The sequence below is a fragment of the Nannobrachium achirus genome, assembly GCF_963921795.1.
Source record: "Nannobrachium achirus genome assembly, chromosome: 6".
Classification (NCBI taxonomy): Eukaryota; Metazoa; Chordata; class Actinopteri; order Myctophiformes; family Myctophidae; genus Nannobrachium; species Nannobrachium achirus.
The window spans coordinates 62763667-62788666 of record NC_137815.1 but is presented as its reverse complement, the minus strand read 5'-3'; the positions used below and the strand labels follow the sequence as shown (position 1 = coordinate 62788666).

At 44.2% G+C, this 25000-nt stretch overlaps 1 protein-coding gene across 5 annotated transcripts in view; it reads left to right on the top strand.

Annotated features, from left to right (window-relative positions):
• Positions 1–25000, top strand: part of LOC308286421 (extracellular sulfatase Sulf-2-like) — a gene marked incomplete at its 3' end in the record, with an annotated part of 72802 nt that overhangs the window by 4658 nt on the left and 43144 nt on the right. For 4 of the 5 annotated variants that reach the window (XM_080727432.1, XM_080727428.1, XM_080727430.1 and 1 more), the window contains one exon: positions 13435–13496. Of the gene's footprint in view, positions 1–13390; positions 13497–25000 lie in introns of those variants that run through there. The other variant, XM_080727431.1, reaches the window with a different exon arrangement.

Here is a 25000-nt window from a genome sequence, read left to right as displayed (position 1 = left end):
TTTTTTATCACAACAAACGATAATATTGCTTATTGTCCCATCCCTAGTCTTTTGTCAATGTCTTTATGGGTCAAAAAGCTGTGTTGTCAACAAATGCCAGTGGTTAAGTGCAATGACGTGGAGGAGGGCATGGCCACTGACCTGTGGGCTGAAATATGTATGATCGGGAGCGGCAGGATATGTCAACCCCCTGGTGTTTGTGGCTGTACGGGCGGGAGGGTGGTATTGAATGAAGACGGAAGGTATGGTATGGGTGGATGGAAGTAGCAGAGCCTTACGGATCTCTGCTTTGAGCATTCATTATTTAGCAACCGCTGCACTCAGCAATGGAAGCTCATAACCCCCACATCAACTGGCCTCTTTTCTCAGCGAGATTCTGGTGGTGGACCAGCAAAGAAGAGTCTCTTCTTGCTTGGTCTACTACTACAACTATTCCCCGGCCATTCAGCCACTGTCACCACACGACACACGCAAAAGAAACATGTTTAGTCTCTTCAGCAATGGTGTTTTGTCTAAGGGTACACATCATGGATCAGCTGTAACTACTGCTCAATAAATTTGTTACATGGACAGTATGGCTACTGCGGTAGAAACGGCAACTACGTGTAACTGCTGCTGCAACGTATAAACTGTAACTCTATGACTAATGCTATTTGAGACAATGACACTTGCGCACAGTTGCATATCTGGCTATGCAGTATAACAGTAATAACTGTATTTTTATACACCCAATTGGCTATGCAGTGTAACACTAACAACAGTAATAACTGTATTTGTACACACCCGATTGTGCACATTGCAGTATTTTGTTTACGGTCAAATTATGCACATTTGTGAGCAGGCACATTATGTGCACACATGCATACCCGCCACCGCACCCTTATCCAGATTTATGTTTTACGCATAAAGTACATGCACATGGTAAATGGTAAATGGTGCATTTATATGCATTCACATTCACATGCACATGCACACACACACACACACACACACACACACACACACACACACACACACACACACACACACACACACACACACACACACACACACTCAGCAGTGAGCTGACGACCTTGAGACCTGTTGGTGTTGCTGGCTGTTAGCTGTGTGGTGTGAATACATAAGAGGACATGTGGGACTCCCAGCTCAGACAGGGGAGGTGGGGAGGTGGGCGACGGTGGACGGCGTTGTTGTTCGTTTTAAAAGAAGAAGAAAATGGCTGGAAAAACATGCAGCAGCTCCGAGGGCGGAGGGATAATGCCGGCGGTAAGGATGGCGGGGTTTTGAATTGATGCAATTGAAGCCCAGACGCCACCATGAATATGTATTGTATGCTAATGTCTCAACGCTGGCTGAGCCTGTTGTCTCAAACCAGCTGATGGGAGGCTGAGGCCATGTATGCAGGGGCGTCACAAGGGGGGGGGGGGGGGGGGAGTGGGACTGAGTTACTAGGGCCCAAGGTGGAGGGGCCTTAATTATATTATACTTTAGCTATTGAAAAATAGCGTAACAAGCTCGCAGCGCGGCACTCAAATGTGTGCAAATCTTTGAATATACCGGTATGTATCTTTTTACGCGAATATTTGTAACTCAAATTTTGCTTCTGGGAGGTCCCTGGAACTCTGCTTGAGATGGGTGTCCGTGGCCAAATACATATCATTTTGGGGGTCCTTCACATGAAAAAGTTTGAGCACCACTGGCATAGAAACAGAAGGATTTGAAATATTCAAAGACAAGTTTTCACTATTTAAAAAAAATAGCAGATCTACAAGCTTGTAGATCTGCTATTTTTCAATAGTTAGTGCATAAAATGTGAGTGAATCCTTGTGCCCAGGGCCCAGAATTTGGTGCGACACCCCTGCATGTATCCCCCCCGTCCAGCCCTGTCCCCAGGGGCTCCAGAGGAAGTCATATTGACAGACACGGGGGCCACATCGCTGGCCGCGGGGACACCTTATTGGAAGACAGGTGACAGATATCAGTGACAAGCAAGCCAAGGTGACAGCTGCTGGCTGGACCACTTCTTCTTGGGGTTTTGCGTTGGAGGGGTGGCTTGGGGTGCTGCAGGCACCTGGGACAGCTCGCCTTTACCGCAAGCTCTGAGCCAATCTGTTTTAGGGGGCTACACTGGGTATAGATTTAAGGGGCTTTAGACAGCACGCCTATCCATCCTTCCACCTTCTCTCCACTGTCGCTCTATTTAATCTTTTGCACTCACACTGTTGTATTTATTCGCAGTCACGTGTGCGCACACACACGCACACATGCACACACACACAATTTCAATTCAATTCAAAGGAGCTTTATTGGCATGAGAAAACATACGTTTACATTGCCAAAGCAAGTGTCACAAATAAAATAAAAACAGTTGAAAATGGGGAACATATATACATTGGGAGGGGGTACAGCATTGTGAAAACAGAGCTATGTCGCATTGTGACATTTTATATATATACAGGGTATAAAGCTTTTGGAACGAATAACAGCATTATTTCTTTCTCAAAATGCATTTAAAGGTAGCAGCTCTGTTTCATACTGTATGTGCAGTAGGTCTAGATGTCAATCCATGGTTTATAGTCCACACACACACACACACACACACACACACACACACACAAGCACTGGGCTGTTTTAAAATACATTGCAAGTAGTTGCCATGCAGTAGAGTTGTCTGCTCACATATTTCTCCTGCAGAGCCTCTCCCGGTTCATCTGTATGTATGAGCTGGCTGTTAATAGGCGCTGTGATGAAGAGGCACCGGGAGATCAGTGTGTAAATCTCGGCAGCGATGCTGCACTCAGCTACTAGCGCTGGAGAGGCATGAGGGCTCTTTGTTAAGACCTCTCAGGTGCCCCCTGTCTCAACAGCGGGGAACGAGGGAACATGGCAAGGTCTTTAGGAGAATTGAGAGAAAAAGGAGTGCCATAAATAGTTTTGTGTGTGTGTGTGTGTGTGTGTGTGTGTGTGTGTGTGTGTGTGTGTGTGTGTGTGTGTGTGTGTGTGGGGGTTTGGGTATGGGTATGGGTATGGGAGGAGGGGGGGGGGGTGCACATGTCCGAGCCTGTGTTTAGGCTTTTCTTTTTTCCCGTATCATCATGTGCCAGGGCTGTGCCACGATTATGACATTTTACGTGGCGACATTGTGTTTTTGTCGTTGATAATTACATTTCTGTTCGGCTTTTAGGCTTTGAAGTTGCACACGGCAGATATGACGCATAACCTAAATATACAAAGAAATGAAGGACATATTTGACAACTATTTACACTTTAAAAAGAACACTGATAGTGGAAATAGCCAATCTACAAGCTTGTAGATCTGCTATTTCCACTATTTTTTTTAAATGTTTGAACATATAAACATGTTTCAACATGTAAATGATTATGAGGATTATCACAAAGTAATTGCATTTATGTCAAATCATTGCAATTAGACGATTATGTAATATTAATGGTGACTGCTATAGGGTGCACACGTCCGATCCTGTGTTTATGCTTTTATATTTTCCCGTATCATGTCTGCACACTTTCAGTTCATATCTGTGTGTGTGTGTGTGTGTGTGTGTGCGTGCGCGTGCAGTCGTGCACGTATCCGTTCCCAAAATGCCCATGTGTGCAGACCCCCGTTCACCCCCGCTGTGCACAAGAGCAATCAGATTTCAATCTCTTCTCCCATCTACACAACTGAGCTGCTGCAGTGGAGGTGGCCCCACAAGGGAATGTAATTATACCCTGCTGGCCAGCGCGCGCAGGCTTCACTGCACTATCTATCTCCCAGGAGGGATAGCGACTGGAGGGCCCTTCTCACCAGCCCCCTATCAAACACCCAGAGATGTCACACAGGTCCAGATAGCTCTCTGTGTTTGTATTAAATCCCGGCCGCCTCTTTCTCAAATCATTTCTCCCCCTCTTCTGATCCCGGCGGTTATCGCTGGCCTCTTGCGTCATGGAGGAGGTGAATTATTTATGATAGAATTAGCTGCGGGTTTGCTAAGAGCACTAATAGAGAGGTGTTGAAACCTGGACGAAATCTCACTCTCTTTTTCTCTTAGGTTTCCTCTCGAATAATTGTGTGGGTTTAGAGCAGTGGTTCTCAACCTTTGCGTTGCGAGGCGTTGTGAGCATGTAGATTATCTATTTTCACAATTTTTGCCTCTAATATTTGACAATTTGGCCAATGTTTAATTTGTCATTTTAGAGGTATTAAAAAGTCCTTAAATTGTCACTTTAGAAACATGCATATACCCTCTATACACTTAAAATGTATGTTGGTTTGTTTACTGTTGAGTGAGAAAACAGTGTTTCACATTAAGTTAATCATCTGGGGGTCCCGACCCACAGGTTGAGAACCACTGGTTTAGAGAAGTGTTTGCAGCATCTGGCGACGACAAAAACTAAGACGATTGTGTTTTTGTTTTGTTTATTTTTCCGCCTGAATCTGTTGCATTTTCTAATTGATTAATCAATAGTGTCCCACCGCCCATTATTGGCTGTGCTCTCGGTAAGGTGTGCCCCCTGGTAAAGGTATCCATTAGCAGAGCAAAAACAAATAAACAGACACACCCTGCTCTCCTGGTCCCGGGCAAACAATCAATGAGAGCTCTCAGATAACAGCATTGCTAAGTGGCCCATCGATGCTGTGATTAAATGAGTACAGGATGCACTGATGGGAGACTAGGACCTGGTATGGCACAGGACAGGACAGCAACATTGTAGATGTTGTCAAGAAGTCCACAAAAAGAAACCGGACCATATGGTCAACACACAAGGCCAAATCCCAGAATAAAACCTGCTGCATCTTTTTCAACAACAAGTTCTGAATAGGGATGGGACGATAAGCGATATTATGGGTTATCGTGATAAAAAAACACTCACGATAATCGTATCATGGAGTTCTAATTTATCGTGAAATCATCCTCCGTCATGCACAGGGCTCAATTCACCTTTTTTGTCGAGCTGCATATCCGGTACCACTTAAACCCTTGGTAAATGGTGCCACTTAAACGTACTTGTAGTATACGCACTTGATACAGTCTTTTTTTCACTCTCTCTACCAAAGCGTATTTTTTGGCAAATGTTCAGCCCCAGGATAATTTGGGATATTTTGATTATCGTGATGATATCGTAAATCACGATTTCTTTGGTCACAATTATCGTGATATAATGTTTATATCGTCCATTCCCTAGTTCTGAATGAACTGCCAAACACTCTAGCCAGATAGTAATCATATTCTGTGTAACTTGGTAGCTGCTGTGTAAACACAGTAGCACTGTAGCATGCCTAGTAAAGTTGCCAACCAAATGTGTCCATTTTACAGTAGAAAGCCTTCTGGCAACTTTATCCCGTAGAGGCTTTTGAAAGACGCAGAGAAACTAAGAATAAGGACAGGAAAGAGGTGTGGAAAAATCAAGAAAATTGAGACTCATTTACCTGATCCCCAGATAAGACGGATCGATTAGATATCTGAGATTGAGATGAGACACTTGCAGTTGTCTGCAGAATGTCGCCAGCTTGAAACGTCGATAGAGACTGGCAAGTTTTGAAAGTGAAAATGGACTCTCTGGATCTTGGAGCCAGTGGTGGGAAAAAGTACTCACGTTTTCTACTTAAGTAAAAGTATCAATACTGCAATGTAGAAATACTCTGTTACAAGTAGAAGTCTGGAATTAACATGTTATTTGAGTAAAAGTACCAAAGTATTGGCATCAAAATGTACTTAAATGTTTGAAAATAGCTGATCTACAAGCTCACAACGCATAGCCAAGAAATAAAATAGGGCTAAAGTGGTTCATGTATGTTTTATAATATTTATATCTGCAAAGTAACTTGTAGCTAAAGTTTTCAAATAAATGTAGTGAAGTAAAAGTACAAGATTTGGATCCTAGATGTAGTGGAGTAGAACTACAAGTATAAATAATTGGAAATACTCAAGTAAATTACAAATACCTCAAAAGTGCACTTAAGTACAGTACTTAAGTAAATGTACTTATAAAAAACAATACAAGGTTAACATCATTAAAATGCATAGAAATGAGTGCAGGCGAGAAAGGAAGCCCATATAGGGCTTATGCAAGGTTCTCACCTATAATAATAAACAAAGAATAAGTTAAAACATAGAATTCAAACAAGATACTTACTGTACTACATACCGGTAGTTACTTTACACCACTGGTTGGAACATTGCTCACGTCATGATTCTACATCTACATCTAGTGATATTGGCATAGAAGCAGTGCATGATGTGCCAGAATGAATGCATTGCAGGGGAGACGGATTCTATTTTTTATTTCCCCAGCTTTGCCTAATTCTGACTCTTTGTTAATCTGTCCTCCTGTAGGCCTATGTGTTTTCTTGCCCTGGCTGTTAAGTGTGGTCATAACTTCAAGCTCTCTTCCCTTCTCCTAACCCCTCGGGGTGTTTTGCAACCATTGTGGTGCTTAATAAGGTTTATGGAATTACAGATCTCTGAAATTGGATTTTCTCGCTACACCAAAGCAGAAGGGATTGTGGTTTAAGGGTGGTTGCATTATAGGGGATCAGCAACTTGTGACTTGGCCATTTTTGGCAATGCGCCACCCTCCCAACTAGGGATGGGACGATAAGTGATATTATCGTTTATCGTGATACAAAACACTAATCGTATCGTGGAGATTTAATGTGTCGTGAAATCGTCCTCTGTCATGCACTGGGATCAATTCACCTTTTATTTGCCGAGCTGCATATCCGGTACCACTTAAACCCTCTATAATTGGTTACTGTGTTTAATATACATACTTGATACAGTCTTTTTTCACACTATCAAATGTCTTTGCCAAAAAATAGCCGATCGGCTATTTTTTGGCAAATGTTCCGCCCTGTGATAATGGGATTTTGATTATCGCGACAATATCGTAAATCGACATTTCTTTTGTCACAATAGTCATATCGTCCCACCCCTACTCCCAACCACCCAGGCTGAGATTGATAGATCAATAGAGGGCAATGGACAGACAGAGTAGGTATAAAAGTGTACTCTAGTTCTTTTGTAGGCGTGTATTTGTTACTTTCTCAGCTCCATCTCTCACACACATATTATCTCTGTTTTGGCTTCTTTCGGGGCTTCTCTGTGAACTCTCCCCGTTTCATCTAATTCTGATCTAATGAATCCTTTGATCTGTCCTAACCGAAAGCCAGACACATCCCCCAGACTGTCTGATTTTATACATCCAAGGTAGCTGCATTAGCGCTAATCCTCAAGGTTCTGAGGGCTGGTGGTGAAGCCATTCGCTCCCAGCAATGTAAAGAGATTTGGACTTGGGTTTGCCCGTGCTGTGTTTAAAAGCTATTTAATGAACTGTGGGAATCATTTGTTAGGCCACGACTCGTTACACTTTTAATACCCTACTCCACCCACACAGCCCTGAAAGGCTGTGCCACCCCTCCTCACCGGATCGATATGCTTCCTATTGTCTGACCAGATTCAAGCAATAACCGAGGAGGAGGAGGTGCGGCAGGGGACAGGTTCAGGAAACTCTGAAAAAATAAAGTGTGAAAGGGTCAGTGGTGGAAAAAGTACTCAAATGGTGTACTTAAGTAAAAGTATCAATACTGCAATGTAGAACTACTCTGTTAGGGTGCCCTCACACCAAAATACCTATGGGAGTGGAATCCGCGTTCCGCCAATGCATTTCAATGAGAAGGGAGCGTTTTTTGCAGAAATCCTCTGCTGGCATGAAACCTCTTCACTCTCATTGAAATGCATTGGTGAAACGCTGATTCCACTCTCATAGTTACTTTGGTGTGAGGGCACCCTTACAAGTAAAAGTCCGGAATTCAGAATGTAATTAAGTAAAAGTACAAAAGTGTTTGCATCAAAATGTAGTTAAATTACCAAAAGTAAAAGTACAAAAAATGTTTGAAAATAGCAGATCTACAAGCTCACAGCGCTACAGCATGCATGTAGATCAGCTATTTTCAAATAGCCTAGGTATAAAATAGGGTAAAGTGGATTAATGTATGTTTTATAATATAATCATTTATATCTGCAAAGTAACTAGTACCTAAAGTTTTCAGATAATTCTAATGGAGTAAAAGTACAATATTTGCCTCTGAGATGTAGTGGAGTAGAAGTAAAAGTACTGAAAACTGGAACTACTCAAGTAAAGTACAAATAACTCAAAACTGTACTTAAGTACAGTACTTAAAGGCCCGCTGACACGCCCAAAATTATAATAGTATGATGATACAGTAGGTCACGTGGTCTCTCTGAAAACGGTCTGAAATAGTCTGAAACTCATGTCACAGTGTAATCTGCCCCTCGCCCCCCAACAACAGCTGACCGTAAGTACAGTCTCGGCGTAATCGTAAGTACATCGTAAGTACATAAGACAGTAAGTAGTCTAAGTACAGTCAATTCATTTGATTGGCTTATAATTGTGCATTCCCACAATGACGACATGAAAATATTAACTCATAAGATGACTTTTTAAAGTGACTGTACCCCTTTAGGTGACAGTACCCCTTTAAGTAAATGTACTTAGTTACTTTACACTACTGGAAAAGCGTGATAGTGAAAGTGTACAGCCAATTGAACGCGGAAGACGTTTGGCAGCAAAAGGCCGCGTTCATTAGCAGCACGTCCGTCGTAGAGCGGCTTAGTGAACTCTTAATTGGGGACGAGACAGGGCTGAGGATGAGAGATCAATAGAGCCAGGACTGGAGCTCCGGCACCGCTGAAATCAATCAGTCTGTGGGCCAAGAGGGAGAACACGGCCAATCACAGAAAACATGGCCCGGGGCTCCTGCTCATTTAGCCCCATGGTCAAACTTCATCAGGATCAGGCCTGGAGAGAGGGAGAGAGAGAGAGAGAGACGGGCAGCTCATTCCATTTCATCACACTCAAAAGAGTCTGGAACTGCCAGCCGATTGCAGCCGATTGTTAAACAAGGCATTTTGATGATTGAACTGCGACGACACATAAAAAAACGCACTTAGAAATGTGGCTTCATTATGTTAAGAATGGGAGTCTGCTTTAATGAATAAAATATGATTTTGGATGAACAGAGAGGTACTTTATGGCAGGGAATGATAATTGAACGCCGGGCTGGTATTTTTTTCACTCGATATGACTAAAAATAGTCACTTTCCCCTTGTTCTTCATCCTCTCTCCCTTCGTTGGGGTAATAACCGTCTCTTTAGCCTGTCACTTTTTGATGTATCATCCTTTTATCCACATCAAGGACAAGGCCAGGTGTCGCATTTTCTCTCCGTGCCACGCTTGTCACGTCGCCTCGTCGCCCACCGCTCGTTCCATTCTCTCTCCCTTCATCCTGCCTTCCTTTCCGCTTATTTATATTAAAGCTGTCAGTCCTTTTATATTAGCAGGAGAATAGGAAAATAAATCACGTTTGTTGTTCGGAGCCTCTGGTGTCTGCCGAGCAGTACAGTTTTGTTTGGATATCATTGTTGGCCAAAGTGAGATCCTTTTTACATGGATGTCGTGCTTTGGCTCGTTTTTTGTAGGGTCGCTGCGTGCACAGCTGACCGGCCTTCTCGATCGTTCTCTTTGTTTGTGGCGTCCAACTAGGGCTGTCACGATTATGACATTTTACATGAGGATTAATTTTCTCTCAAATAATTGCGAATAATGATTTAATTGTGTTTTTGTCATTGACAATTACATTTCTGTTTGGCTTTTAGGCTTTGAAGTTGCACATGGCAGATATGACACATAACCTAGATATACAAAGAAATTACTGACACATTTGACAACTTTATACTTGAAAAAAACATTGATAGTGGAAATAGCCGATCTACAAGCTCACAAAGCGTCGCACCGTGGCGCGTTGTGAGCTTGTAGATCTGCTATTTTCACTATTTTTTTCCCCCAAAAAATATAGGAACATTTTTCAACATGGAAACGATTATGACGATTATGAAAAATAATCGCGATTATGTCAAATAGACGATTATGTAATAATTGTGACAGCCCTACGTCCAACTTGTATCTCCGCTCTGCATTAAGCTGGGTAGGAAAATGCTCCAAAGTGCAAAGCATGCCTTGACAGAGCCCTTATCGCTTGCACTCCAGATGGACGGGGAGATAGAGATAGACAGGCACAGGTGCCTGGCCTCGCCTCTCTTTGATGCCCATGAGTAGCTGGCAGAGCTGGTGGTGGGAGAAAGCAGCTGGGGTTGGAGACATGCCCTGGCAGAGTGCTGCATGTGGGCTTATAAAGTATTCCAGCATATTCTTAGAATATCAAAGACCTGATGCACAAATAAACACATACAGTACACTTTATAGACTATACTGTACCCTGATAGGGATGGGATGGGACGATAAGCGATATTATCGTTTATCGTGATAAAAAAACACTCACGATAATCGTATCGTGGTGATGTCATTTATCGTGATATCGTCCTCCGTCATGCACATGGATCAATTCACCTTTTATTTGTCGAGCTGCATATCACCACTTAAACCCTCTATAATTGGTAAAAGGTACTTATAATATACGTACTTGATAGAGTCTTTTTTCACTCTCTATCAAATGTCTTTACCAAAAAATAGCCGATCTACAAGCTAGATCGGGTATTTTTTGGCAAATGGTCCGCCCCAGGATAATGGATTTTGATTATCGTGATAATATCGTAAATTGCGATTTCTTTTGTCACAATAATCGTGATATGGAATTTTCTTATCGTCCCATCCCTATACCCTGATTGGGTGTACTGTAGCTAGTACTGTATATACTGCATGGGTGTATGTGTTCAAGTTTGTGCATGCATTACTACCAGGAGACCTCGCTGATAGGGCTTTGTGGTGCAACCCCCAAGGATAAGGTTTCACCAAAGAGAGGTTTTGAAATGTTAGCGGCGCACCGTCAGAGGGAGATTGAAGCCAGTGGACCAGGTTCAGTGTTGCAACACGCGGTCATGGAGCTGTCGAGTTTGGTTTGGCTCGGTTCCGAGGGCTACGAGTTTAGGCCACTGACACCCGTCCAATCACAACAAACCAATCAAACAGCTTCGGTCCTGTCAATGCGTCTTCACAAACAGACGTCGTGGAACAAGGTCTCGTCATCGCAGAGACATCACAACAAGAGGCCGTCTCAACAGGGGCGTCACAAGGGGGGGAGTGGGACTGAGTTACTAGGGCCCAAGGTGGAGGGGGCCTTAATTATTTTATGCTTTAAGCCGCGCTGCAAGCTTGTAGATCTGCTATTTTTGAAAAGTCGTGAAAATGTGTGCAAATCTTTGAATATATGTTTTGTTTTTTTAAGCGAACATTTGTAACTAATTTTGCTTCTGTGGGGTCCCTGGAACTAAACTTTTGAGATGGGGGTCCGTGGCCAAATACATTTTGGGGGTCCTTCACATGAAAAAGTTTGAGCACCACTGACATAGAAACATAGGTTTTTCAAAAAAACCTTAGAAGGATTTGAAATATTCAAAGACTTTCACGATTTTTCAAAAAAATAGCAGATCAACAAGCTCGCTTGTGAGCTTGTATATTATCTGCTATTTTTCAATAGTTAAAGCACAAAATAATGCGTTGTTCCCAGTCTAAATGGGTTAAACCCCCTCCCCCTATGAAGAACATTCATGGGGGGCCCGGCCCGCAGTGAATCCTTGTACCCAGGGCCCAGAATTTGGCACGACACCCCCGGCCGTCTCAGGCGCAGAGAGAGAGGCAGCATTTAGACAGCGTCTTGACGGAACGAGGCAGCCGAGAACGACTATTTTCATGTCTCCCAGCTCCCCCTGACACCTCGTCTCCTGGACGGGCATTTACTCGCCTTGCCTGACAAAACACAGACAGCACCAACACAGCTTAACAGCCAGCAAACTGATTATCTTTACGTCTTTTTTAAAAATCCGGTACATGAGAGGTAATTATTTTAGAGAAGATACGTTTTTTTTTTTCTCCTATAACCAACTATTTTCTGGCACAGCTCTAATGAAACCACCCACCCAGACCGCTGCCTCGTTGTAAAAGTCAAAAACGGTTTGCTGTTCTTGTAGCTGGCTCCAGACGGGTATGATATTAACTCGTGTTCTATGTCACCCTGTATTAGAGTTGTTTATTGTGCATATCATAGTGTTCTTCATAGTGTTTTTTTTCCCCCCTCTAAAGCAGATGTGTCATCAGGGGCGTCACACCAAATTCTGGGCCCTGGGTACAAGGATTCACTGCGGGCCCCCCATGAATGTTAACTATTGAAAAATAGCAGATATACAAGCTCACAGCGCGGCACCGAGTGCCGCGCTGCGAGCTTGTAGATCTGCTATTTTTGAAAAAATTGTGAAAATGTGTGCAAGAAACTTATGTTTCTATGTCAGTGGTGCTCAAACGTTTTCATGTGAAGGACCCCCAAGATGATATGTATTTGGCCACAGATAGACCCCCATCTCAAAACATTTAGTTCCAGGGACCCCTCCCCGGAAGCAAATTTTGAGTTACAAATGTTCGCTTAAAAAATACATATTCAAAGATTTGCGCACATTTTTACGACTTTTCAAAAATAGCAGATCTACAAGCTCGCAGCGCGGCACTCTGTGCCGCGCTGTGAGCTTGTATATCTGCTATTTTTCAATAGCTAAAGTTACTATAGGGCCCCTCCACCTTGGGCCCTGGTAACTCAGTCCCACTTTCCTACCCCTTGTGACGCCCCTGTGTGTCATCAACCCTCTGGGCATCTGCGAAGGAGGAGTTGTGCCTGGGAATGGCATCTGCTAAGTGGGACTCAGAGAGCCGTGTGGCATCTGTCACCGAGGACAGAGACAATGCACACTCGCATCTGCTGGGGATGAGCCAGAATTGACATATATGACTCACAAAACCCTCTCTCAAAAAGACAAAATGGACCAGCTATGAACGGAGTGTGCGCGTTATGATACGTAGTCTGAACTGGTTAGAGCAGGGGTCTTCAACAGGGGGTCTGGGACCCCTAGGGGGTCCTCAGAGTTACTACAGGGGGTCCTCCAAATCTTTGTGAGATAGAAACTTTTTTTCCTCCTTTTTTATATTAACCACTTGAACCCTAGTGTCCATATTCAAACTTTAGCCAAAAATAGCCAATCTACAAGCTCACTGTAGATCGGCTATTTTTGGCAAAGAGCTTTGGTGTAGAGAGGGGAAAAGTACAGAGTAAAAGGTCCATTTTATTAGGTAATGACGGCTCAAGTGGTTAAATATCTGAAAACACAAATTGACATGAATCCAAAATACACTGATGATTGTGCTGTCAAATGATGAAACTATATGGAATCTATGAAAAGGTTGTTGAAAAAGGGTCCCTGCTTCATCTCTCTCTCTCTCAACTAATTGGGGTCCTTAATTGGCCTGAAAACGTTGAAGACCCCTGGGTTGGAGCGACATGTTTTGCGTGACCTCACACATACACACTGCAGTATATTTCTCACCTTCCCTGGACTTTGTGTTTGATTCCAGAACTTGGTGCCCGGAGGCTGAAGGAGAAGAGACGTTCAGAAAAGGCCCGTGTTGAAAGGAAGGTAAGGCTATCTCTTACACACCAGGAATTCAATTAGCTTTCTAACCTCTCTCTCAGTTTACTTGACGTGTGCAGATTGCACTGTCACTGTGCACATTCAAGTGGGTGTTATGCATTAGTTTGTGCATTTATTGCGACAGTCAGGGCGCAAGTTACTATGAAAAGCTCCATCGGCTGTCCCTCCTTCAGTCTGTCCGTCATGTCACGTCACGTCACGTCACGTCACGTCACGTCACGTCACGTCACACTTTTGCCCTACTCTTATCTCCGCCACTTGCCCCTATCCATGCCAAACTTTGCGCACACACTCCTTGGCTGGCAAATCACAACCTCCACCCCTGATTTCTCACATGGCCCTTCACAAATCACCATCAGGCAGATTTTTGGACACTGCTTCTACAGATTCTGGCCTAAAATCACGCAAAGTGGTGGTACACAGTATCTCTAAAGTCATGTCATCAACATGGATCTGTCCCATTTCCCATATTCCATCCTCATTGGCTACGATTGCTTTCTAAAGTTTGTGTATGCAACGTGACGGTCGCTCCAGAATAGGGAGTCTTTGTGTTTGTGTGCATTTATGCGTGCGTGTGTGTTTGTGTATTTCATCTTTGTCACAGCATGTGCATCATATGGCCTTTTTATGGGTTGTGTAACAACCCATTGTTCAGCGGTGCTTTCTAGTGGCCTGTAGTTACTACTCAGACTCTAGTTAGTGTTCCTATTACTATGGATCCCACAGACCTCACGGGAGATGGGGAAAGAAACTCCACAGTCAACACTGTAGCTGTATTTACCGCAGGGAATAGATTCCTGACTGTCTGAGGCAATTCACATACTGTGTCCATATCGCCTTTCTGTAACTCATGGTCATATCACCTTACTGTGGTTCCCTGAGATTTGCATTTTCTGTTTGTCAGGAAAGAGAGAGGTTGTTGTTGCACGGATGGAAGGCATGATCAAAGTGAGCTGTGAGGTTGTTGGTGTCCTTCTGGGTCCAGGTTTGAAAACAGCAGATGTTCTGCTCATCTGTCCAGGACGAGAGAGACTGGAATAAATAGGAACGGACCAAGGAAGATGGGTTTGATGGACATGCTTTCATGATTCATGGTGCCAGCTACTGCTAGAGTAAACTAGAACTACACTCTGTCGAGGTGCCAACTTGCGTCCTGTGCACAAGTAGGCCATGTATGGCTATTGGCTACTACTTGAGCGCACGCTCTGCTTAATAATAAGGTGTTCTTCAGCATGCGTTACATCCGCCTTGAAACTCCTCGCCGTCAGGTGAAAAGAAGCAGCTGGCTATGTGTGTCGTAGGAGACACATGCTCATCTACTGTACACACTCCCACAGACCAACTGTAGGGGTTAGCACAGTGACACTCAGTGTGGGAGAAGAAGGGGGGAAATATATTGTTGTTGTCGGGTGGAAACCTCGTATCTCCAAGTTTCAAATTTGTACGTTCTTTTGCAAAGTAAAGCCCTGCTTCATCATACAAGGACGTTGCACAAAAGTAGTGAAAACAGCCGATCTACCAGCACACAGCGAGGCGTTGTGTGCTTGTAGATCGGCTGTTTTCAATAGTTTAAATTATTTTTACAGTGATAAATGCAAAAACCAACGGTTTTGGACATACAAGGTTTTCACCCGACAGCGACGATATCTTTGTGCACATGTAGGCTGGGTAAACCATGGCTGGATAGTGTTTCTGTGGCGCTGTTGGCCACTGACCAGTGAGAAGGCGGCGTGTTTGCGGTGTTGTGATGTGATTTGTTTCATCCTGTGAGAACAGTTGGACTGGAGCAGCAGCAACACTCAGCAGATGTGGAGCCATATTATCTGCACAGCTGCCTGGCACGGAATCACTGACAGAAAACATCAGCCTGTGGAGCCATAATCAGCTTTCCTCTTAGATTAACCATCAGGTAGAACGGTGCTTAACAATGCCCCGGTATAGTTTACAGTTGCATTTGAAGAAGTGATAGTAATGTGGCTTGCCACATATGGAAAGAAGGTTTTCAGATGAAGCACCGGAGAGGTATTCTCTCATGTCTGTGTGATGGTGGCAGGAGAAGACAGTTGAGTGATGCACTATTCTGTTTGAGGCCTGATCTCCACAAAAATACAGTGTGTTCGCTTCCCCCACACTCCATCCTCCTCACGCTATAGCAGAAGGAGCCTTTGGCAGTCCTTGGATAAGCTTTACACTTGTGCAGGTTTCCTGTGTAAATAAGCCGAAAAGCTTACCGGGAGGTGCCATGGCATTGGTCCGACATTTCATTGTTCCTACATCCTATTAGTCCGAATCTGGTGAATGTTAACCTGGTGAAAATACTATGCCTTTATGCCTCAGTAAAACTATGCCTAAACCTAACCCAAACCCTAACTCTAACCTCAGTAAAACTATGCCTAAACCTAACTCTAAAAGCTTACCCTAACCAAATTAGGACTAATGAGGTGTAGGACTAATGAGATGTAGGACTTATGGGCAGTCCCCTACTAGGGCCTCCTTTTAGTTGACCTTGTACCAGTGAACTGTACTGTCATGAAACTGTACCTTTTCCTATGCAAACTTCTAATAAAGTCTTCAATCAATCAATCAAACAGCAGAGTCACCCACCGAAAATAGCAGATCTATAAGCTCACAATGCATATCATCATAATGCATTGGGAGCTTTTAGATCTGCTATTTTCAGCACACAAATCCATCTTACCTTATGACACTTATATCTTATGAGTACAAATAAAGCAATGAACAGTTAATGTTCAAGATAATCTCTTCAAAGGCTAGGTTCAGCAGGCACGCACGAACATCCCAGATTATATTTCCTCCTCTAGACCGCTGTCCCTTCCACACAGAGCCCTGATTGTGTCAGCACAGAAGAAACGTGAGGTTTCTCACTGATTTGTTGCAGCTGGTTGCATAAGGTTCCTCTTAAAGGAGTAGTTCACCCCCAATATGACTTTTTTCTATTGATTAGTCACACCATGGAGACTTGAGTTCAATAATATTTCTTTGTATTTGTCGCATTCCTAAGACAAAAAAAAAATGATTATAGATTATGCATTAGGGTCCTGGATGGGGACCCTAATGCATGGACCTGGATGGGGACCCCAATAAGGCCAGAATCAATGGGGGTCCATTTAGGTTCAAGCGTCAAGTAAATCTACCCCCATTGATTCTCACATAATACATTTGGGTCCACATCCAGGGCCTTGTATTTGGGTCCCCAACTCCCCATCCAGAATCAATGGGGGCAAATTTACTATAATATTTTTTTGTCTTGACAAATACAAAGACATATTATTGAGTCTCCATGGTGTGACTAATCAATAGAGAAAAAAAAACATTTTGGGGGTGAACTACTCCTTTAAAGCTACAATCTGTGAGTTTTATGTCTTTTGCGATGATGACTACAATAAACAGGGTGTTGCATCTGCCTAGAGGTAGACCACCTTCAACCACAGAAGATGTGCTAGTCATATTGTATTAACTATACCATACAGGTAGGTTACAATTACGTTTAATTCATTGACATAAGTCACGGACGGTTGCTTCAATGGCTTGTGATTGACAAAAAGGACCTGTTTTCTCTCTGAGAGACTTCTGGCAGTTTATATCCCCAGAGTGTGCTCTGTACTGGCCTGCTGCGACGTTTCTTTCCTCAGCCCTCATTTTCCACATCAATAAGATGGAAAGCTTTGGGCCCACTCCCCGCTCCACTCTTCCATGTGTCCCTGTCTGCCTTCTGCTCACTGATTAAAAGTCAAATATTAAAGTGCTCTGTTGTGAGCTGGGCTTAATTGATTCTTTCCGCCGGGCGCGCACAGAATGGGCTGACAGCAGGCGATACCAGGCTTTGTCAACATCGGGCATGCTGCCCGCTGCTCGGGATGGCACCCCAATAAAGCCCCCTGTGAGTGGGCCAACCTGCCACACACAGAGATGCCCCCTCAATATTCCAACCATGCAGGCTTCCTGGTGCAGACGCAGGAACAGCTTATTCTCTGTTCCTTCCAGCTCCCATCATCTTACTGGGAAGCTGTCTTTTGTGTGCGTGCGTGTGTGTGCGTGTGTGTGTGTGTGTGTGTGTGTGTCTGTGTGTGTGTGTGAGTGTGTGTGTGCGTGTGCGTGTGCGTGTGCGTGTAGGGCTGTCACGATTATGACATTTTAAGTGGTACCGGATATGCAAATAAAAGGTGAATTGATCCTAGTGCACGATGGAGGATCATTTCACGATAAATTAAATCTCCACGATACGATTATAGTGAGTGTTTTTTATCACGATAAACGATAATATGGCATATCGTCCCGTCCCTATCCCAGTATTATCAGTACATCTCTTGGTGTTGTTTTGACGGGATCATCCATTGAAATGCTCTCAATAGTAAAACGTTAAACCGGTGTCCCTCTGTCCCGCTCTCTAAACCAAGCCGATATATATCCCTGTCCCTCTGCCTACTTATCCTATGAATTTACTGTCTGTTTTATGAGCACATTGAATTGGCTTCTCCCTCCACCATTTATTTTTAGTGCTCATCCACTCCACATGTTGGAGAGTGCAACAGCGGTTCTTGGCACACGGCAGCTACACCACGCCGTTCATTACCGGCGGACATCCATCTGCGACGCTTTTCCTCATGAATCTGATTGACCTTTTCGCTCCTATGTGATTCGCGGTAAAAGGTTATAGGCACCTATAATCCCTCGCCCCCTCCCCCCCTTACACCACGGATGAATGGCTGGGTATATCTCCTGTCCCGTCCCCATGCTTTATGGTCTGTCTGAGCAGAATGAATGGTGCGATGCTGAGAGGGGTCCAATAAAGAGGGGCGGGGCGTTGCGGTTGAGGATGGTTGTGGAGGTTGGGGGCAGGGTAGGGCGAGATGGCTGCCAGCGTGGTAATTACTCTATTAGCGAAAAGGGGGGAGGGGCCTTAATCTCCGTCCTCTGACACAGCACTAATTACAACGCAGGGGTGATGAACTTTATCAAAGCTCCGCTAATTCATGTTTAATGGAGGCGCAGGATAGAGAAAATTAATCTATTCATGGACGATGGCGACGTGTTAATATTCTGCTGATAGATTGTACACTTTACACTTACGCCTATATTTGTATTTAGCAATAATTTATGCATTATGCTATCGCGGTTAGTCCGAGTGCTGATGGATTGGTCAGACTCTGACCAGGCCTTCCCGTCGCAAATATGCATCATCTTGGGTGCATAATGTTGTCCTCGTGCAAATCAATGTTTTATCTTTTTGTCACACGTTGCCTTCTGGTGTGACTTATACAACTTGACATTAGGGCTGCCACGATATGACATTTTACATGACGATTAATTGTCACTCAAATAATTGCGATTAACGATTTAATTGTGTTTTTGTCGTTGATAATTACATTTCTGTTTGGCTTTTAGGCTTTGAAGATGGAGATGCACATGGCAGATATGACACATAACCTAAATACACAAAGAAATTACTGACATATTTGACAACTTACTACTTAAAAAATAACATTGATAGTGGAAATAGCCGATCTGCAAGCTCAAAGTAGATCTGCTATTTCCACTATTGTTTACTTTAAAAAATATATATGAACATTTTTCAACATGGAAACGATTATGACGATTATGACAAATAATTGCGATTATGTCAAATAATTGAGATTAGACGATTACGTAATAATTGTGACAGCCCTACCTTCCGTCACAAATAGTATGTGCAAAAGCGGGGTGAGAGGAGTCAGACACCATCTCCCGTCACTCTCATTCTCTACCGTTCATCCCAGAGGCTGGGGGAGGGGGGGGGGGGGCTTAAGGAGGTAGGGTCAGGATCACAGCCGCAGGGGGGCTGACAGCCGGCTTCCTCCCTGACAGGGGCCTAATGGAGAGCTAAATAGGAGAGAGTGCAGTTCCAGCCCCCTGTGCCTTGACCTTGACATGAGACTGTGGTTACTGTGGTATGGGAGGCAGGTGGGTGGGGGTGGAGGACATGAGAGGGAGAGAGAGGTTAACAAGTAGTACACCCAAAATGCCTTTTTTTTAATTGATTACTCATGCCATGGAGACTTGAGTTCAATCGTATATTTAGTCACATTCCTAAACAATAATTATTTCATTACACTAAATATACCCCCATTGATTCCGGATGGGGGACCCAAATGCATTTGCGTCCCAATCCGGAATCAATGGGGGTAAATTTACTATAATATAATTTTTGTCTGGAATTTTTGTTTGTTTTTTGTTTGGAATATGATAAACTCAAGTGTCCATGGCATGAGTAATCAATAGAAAAAAAGTCATTTTGGGGTGAACTACTCCTTTAAGGTGTCTCTCTCTCTCCCTCTCTCTTTTTCTGCTTCTCTCTCAATGTCTCTCACTCTGATTAGCATGACAGACGTATTGTGTCATTCTAATCTATACGGTGTCTGTGATTCTACCTTATTTGTTTGCCTCTCCAGTAGACAAATTAATGCTGCTATAGTTCAGTAGCCAGCACTACATGGAGAAACAACAGTACTTAAATCTACTTCATTTTCCCTGTTGTGTTGTGTTGTGCTGTGCTGTGTGTGTGTGTGTGTGTGTGTGTGTGTGTGTGTGTGTGTGTGTGTGTGTGTGTGTGTGTGTGCGTGTGTGTGTGTGTGTGTGTGTGTGTGTGTGTGTGTGTGTGTGTGTGTGTGTGTGTGTGTGTGTGTGTGTGTGTGTGTGTGTGTGTGTGTGTGTGCGCGTGCGTGCGTGCGTGCGTATATGTTTGTCTAAACGCAGGCTTCAGGACAAATTCTCAGTTGTAACCTTGATTAAAGTTTTAGATTAGTTTCCTAACTTGACTTTTTTGTAAATGCAGCACTTTCTCTGTCATCTCTGTTTTGTCTAGGCTTTAATAGCAATATTAAGATTTTAGGGTTGGCAGTTAAACAGGTTTTTATTATCATTATGCTCCGTCACCATTTGATGACCAGCAATGTTGAAGATTCACTAACATTATGTATAGCCTTTATTTTGTCATTCTTTAGTTTAGTTAAGTTTAGTGTGTGTGTGCGTGTGTGTGCGCGCGCACGTGCCACTGCAGGTGTCACTCTTCCTCCCAGTCGCTGCCATTGATCATTGGCCGTCTCCACAGGGACCGCTAAACTCTGTCTATAAGTATCATTTGGAGCAGAGGGAGAAACTCTGCTAGCCTGATCAATCTGAGCCTTCATTAAAAGGCTGCCTCGCTCAATGCAACCTTACACAATATCAATACTATAGCGCCACAGAGAGACATCCAGAGCTGTTAGGCTGCCCGGCTGTCATTAACGAGTGGGCACGGTGCCAAAGGCCGCTTTCCTAGGCCACTTAGGCTCCCCCCGCGGTCCCGAGCACAGGTCAAAGGCAGACAGATGGACTGGCTGGGCATCCGTCCCGAGGTGGGGGCAGAGAGGGAGATGGATATGGACCCGTGCAGGAGGAGACAGCCTGTACTCACAGCACAGATGGATGTGGGCCTCGTTTGTTGACTCGATGCGGTTTAAACACACTGCTGCTGCGGTTTCACCTGCAGTTCATCCGGGTTTTCATTCTGTCCACTGCAGTGGTGCAATAGTGATTCAATGTTTGGGGGGGTCGCTTATCTAGAGACGTCGGGCGAACATCGCTCAACACCTACTATACAGGTCTATTGATATGCTTATAGGCTTGTTTCTTTGTTAAAACATCCTGTTGTGACACTAAAGCGTAACTTGGCGAGGTGTGAACTTGGGGGTTTTGAGAGGCGAGACCCCTGCTTAGAAAAGATATGGGGCAGTGAGGGCGCGCAACCAAAGACTATTGTAACACTGGTCCACTGTATACACCTTGGAGGATCCTTGTGTATGGACCTTTTGAATTAAAGGAAAAAGGGGACTTAAAAATTAAAAAAATAAACACAAAATGCTCTCTTCCGCCCCCTTTTTTTTTTGCGGTGGTCAGTCACACCGTCTCCTAGTGTGACCGTGTGTGTATGTGTGTATGTGTGTATGTGTGTATGTGTGTATGGGTCTATGCGTGCGTGTGTCTGTATGTAGCCTGACCCTGGCCTGCAATACCGCTGGGTGAGCAGAGGCACAGTTGAGCAGCCTTGAAATGTACATGCATGCACGCACGCACGCACGCACGCACGCACACACACACACACACACACACACACACACGCATAGCCTTGAAATGAATGGACACCGCTGCTCAGTTCACACTGGTGTGATTTTTTTTACTTTAAACTTCACAAATCAGCTATAAGGCTTTGGCACTGCGCCCTAGTGGGAAAATCATTGTCGTTGAATAACGCTCTGTCTGTTTCTGAGCAGGGCAAATGGGGGGGCACATAAGTGGGCATACATGGAGAACCTCCGTAATTCACATCTTTTTGTGGTGAGGTCTCCCCCTCTGTCCTCCAGTCTTAACCCCCCATGTTGGTCCGACGGGGGGTTGAGGGGCTGCGGAAAACAGGGTGTGCCTTTGTAAAAAACCCATAATCTCTCGACAAAGGTTTTGAGAAAGCCAGCGAAAGAGAGAAGGGGGGTTGGGGCGGGTTCGGGGGGTTACGACAGAGAAAGGGAAGAGTGACAAAGTAAACCCGAAAGTCTTTGCCTCTCTACTCCCCCAAGGGCATGCTTAACACCAGATAAGATGGTCCCCATGGTGCCTATATATTCCCATTACGCACCCCAGTGTTATCCAGCTTTTGGGGGATGTGTGGAGGAAGCCGGTAATGGAGGCCCGCTGACAACCATGATCCTTAGCCCAGCAGTGCTACAAGTGGCCCTCCTGCGGGTAGAATATCCTTTCTCCCCAAGGGCCTTGTCAACATAAGCCAATTCTTTTTCAAAGTCAAGTAGAATAACCCCAAGTCTTTAAAAATAAAACCTGGTGCGGTAGTTATGACAGTAGCTCACTATCCAGCGTATTGATTTATCCGGGTTCTCTGTAATTCATCCACGAGGCCGGGCGGCAGTTGTTTACAAAAATCTGAAACCGATATTGTCTGTAATCATCATTAAGTTGGGGCCATTAGCAGCAGTCCCCACTGCAGGCGCTAATGTGATGACGGGCAAAGAGAAATAGGATGTAATTAAAACAGAACAGATGACAGTTTTAAACCGTTGGGTCCTGTGGAGTATTATTGCTGATCTAATTTTACCGACATGGGTAGCAGTGGAAATAAGGAGCCATGCCTGGAGTGCGGATCACAGTGGTTTCCACAGAAATCTCCTTGTGAATATCTCTTTTGGTTTTAGATTAGCGGCTGCTGACTGTTTTAGCGTTGCTTGCTTTGTCACAACATGCTCTTCAGCCGCCAACAGCTCGTCGTTGTCGGGTGGAAACCTTGTATGTCCAAAACCGGCTTTACTTGCCAAAAAAACGTTTACATTTGAAACTTGGAGATACGAGGTTTCTGCCTGACAGTGACGAGATGCTACCTTTTGATCAGCGGTGATTAGGGGTGTAACGATTCTTTTTAACAGCGATACGATACGCATCACAATACGTGGTTGACGATACGATACATGGACGATATTGGTTCATTCGTCATGGCAATACGATACGATTCAATAATTTAATATCGATACAGTAACTACTGTATTTGGCAAAGAAATTAAATATGTGTGAAACGTGTGGATAGTGCAGTTTTTCAGTAATCGGGCGGCAGTGGTAGAGAAACCGTCATTAGAACACGGAGGGTTCCCGAAGGGTTCCCAGTTCGATCCTGGGCTCCCCCAGAGTTAGTGTCGAAGAGTCTTTTGAGCAAGACTCTGAACCCCTTGTTGCTCCCAGTGAGCAGGTTGGTGCCTTGCATGGTTTCCTCCGCCATCGGTGTATGAATGTGTGTGAATGTAATCTCTGTAAAGCGCCTTGAATAAAGGTGCTATACCAGTAAGACTCCCTAATCGGGAGATAAGCGACCGTTGGTCGCTTATCTCCACAAATAGGCCAAAAGTTTGTTTTACCAATTATCAAGACATACGGGCAGTTGACAGTTTGCCATGGTTACTCATTGAAGTTGAATCTCCATATATGGAGATAACCTACGCATCACACTAAGTCTGACCTCACCAGCCCATATTTGGGCATGAGCAACTTATGTATCCATATATGGAGATATGATGACATCACACAGTCCTCAGCCGATGATGTGGCGTGATGTCATACAATACACAAACGAGCCCTACAGTATAAAGGGGCAATTCTTGCCAGGAAAGAAGCATTTCTTCGACTCAGACCTTATCGCCAGGGTTGGCTTATAGCAGCTGTCGGTAGATAATGCCGGTCTTATATAAGGGTCATTTGTGTACGGTGTGATTTGCCATGGTTACTCATTGAAGTTGAATCTCCATATATGGAGATAACCTACGCATCACACTAAGGCTGACCTCACCAGCCCATATTTGGGCATGAGCAACTTATGTCTCCATATATGGAGATATGATGACATCACACAGTCCTCAGCCGATGATGTGGCGTGATGTCATACAATACACAAACGAGCCCTACAGTATAAAGGGGCAATTCTTGCCAGGAAAGAAGCATTTCTTCGGCTCAGACCTTATCGCCAGGGTTGGCTTATAGCAGCTGTCGGTAGATAATGCCGGTCTTATATAAGGGTCATTTGTGTACGGTGTGATTTGCCATGGTTACTCATTGAAGTTGAATCTCCATATATGGAGATAACCTACGCATCACACTAAGTCTGACCTCACCAGCCCATATTTGGGCATGAGCAGCTTATGTCTCCATATATGGAGATATGATGACATCACACAGTCATCAGCCGATGATGTGGCGTGATGTCATACAATACAAAAACGAGCCCAGATATGAGCAGGGCAAAGGTGTGACGTGTGACGTGTGACGTGACGGACGTGACGGACGTGACGGACGGCCGGTGGAGGTTTTGATACTAAACTGCGACCTTACGGTCGCAATAAATGCACCATTTACCATTTACCAAGTAAACACAGTAATTCTCTGGCAAATACTTGGACATTGTATTTGAACACATATGGACAAACCCACACCTTGACATGAACACAGAGATTGCACAAATGTATCGAAAATTGCTTGATACAATGCACAAGTACTTAGTATCCTTTCAATCAATTATTTGCATTGCAAAACGATTCGATACCGATTACTTGGATTGCAAAACCATACAATACGATACAAAGTCAAACGATACAATATGTTGCTGTTTACATATCAATATACTTTGAATGTTGAAATTAAAGCAGTTACTGTATCGTTACACCCCTAGCGGCTATTTGATGGATAGCTCTGGTTGGAGCTGCGGTCGCGCAGTGTCACGTCGGAGCTAGTTGGCCGTGTTAAGGGTTTGACTGGGGCAGTTAGGCCAGGAGGACAATGAGCCCCGGTTGATTTGTCTGTAATCCGTTTAGTTGAGATGTGACACACGGTAGGAGGGCTTTGCCTCTGGTCAATAAGTGCCAATAAGGAACAGCCATCACTCAGCGGGCTGCCCTGTCCACCAG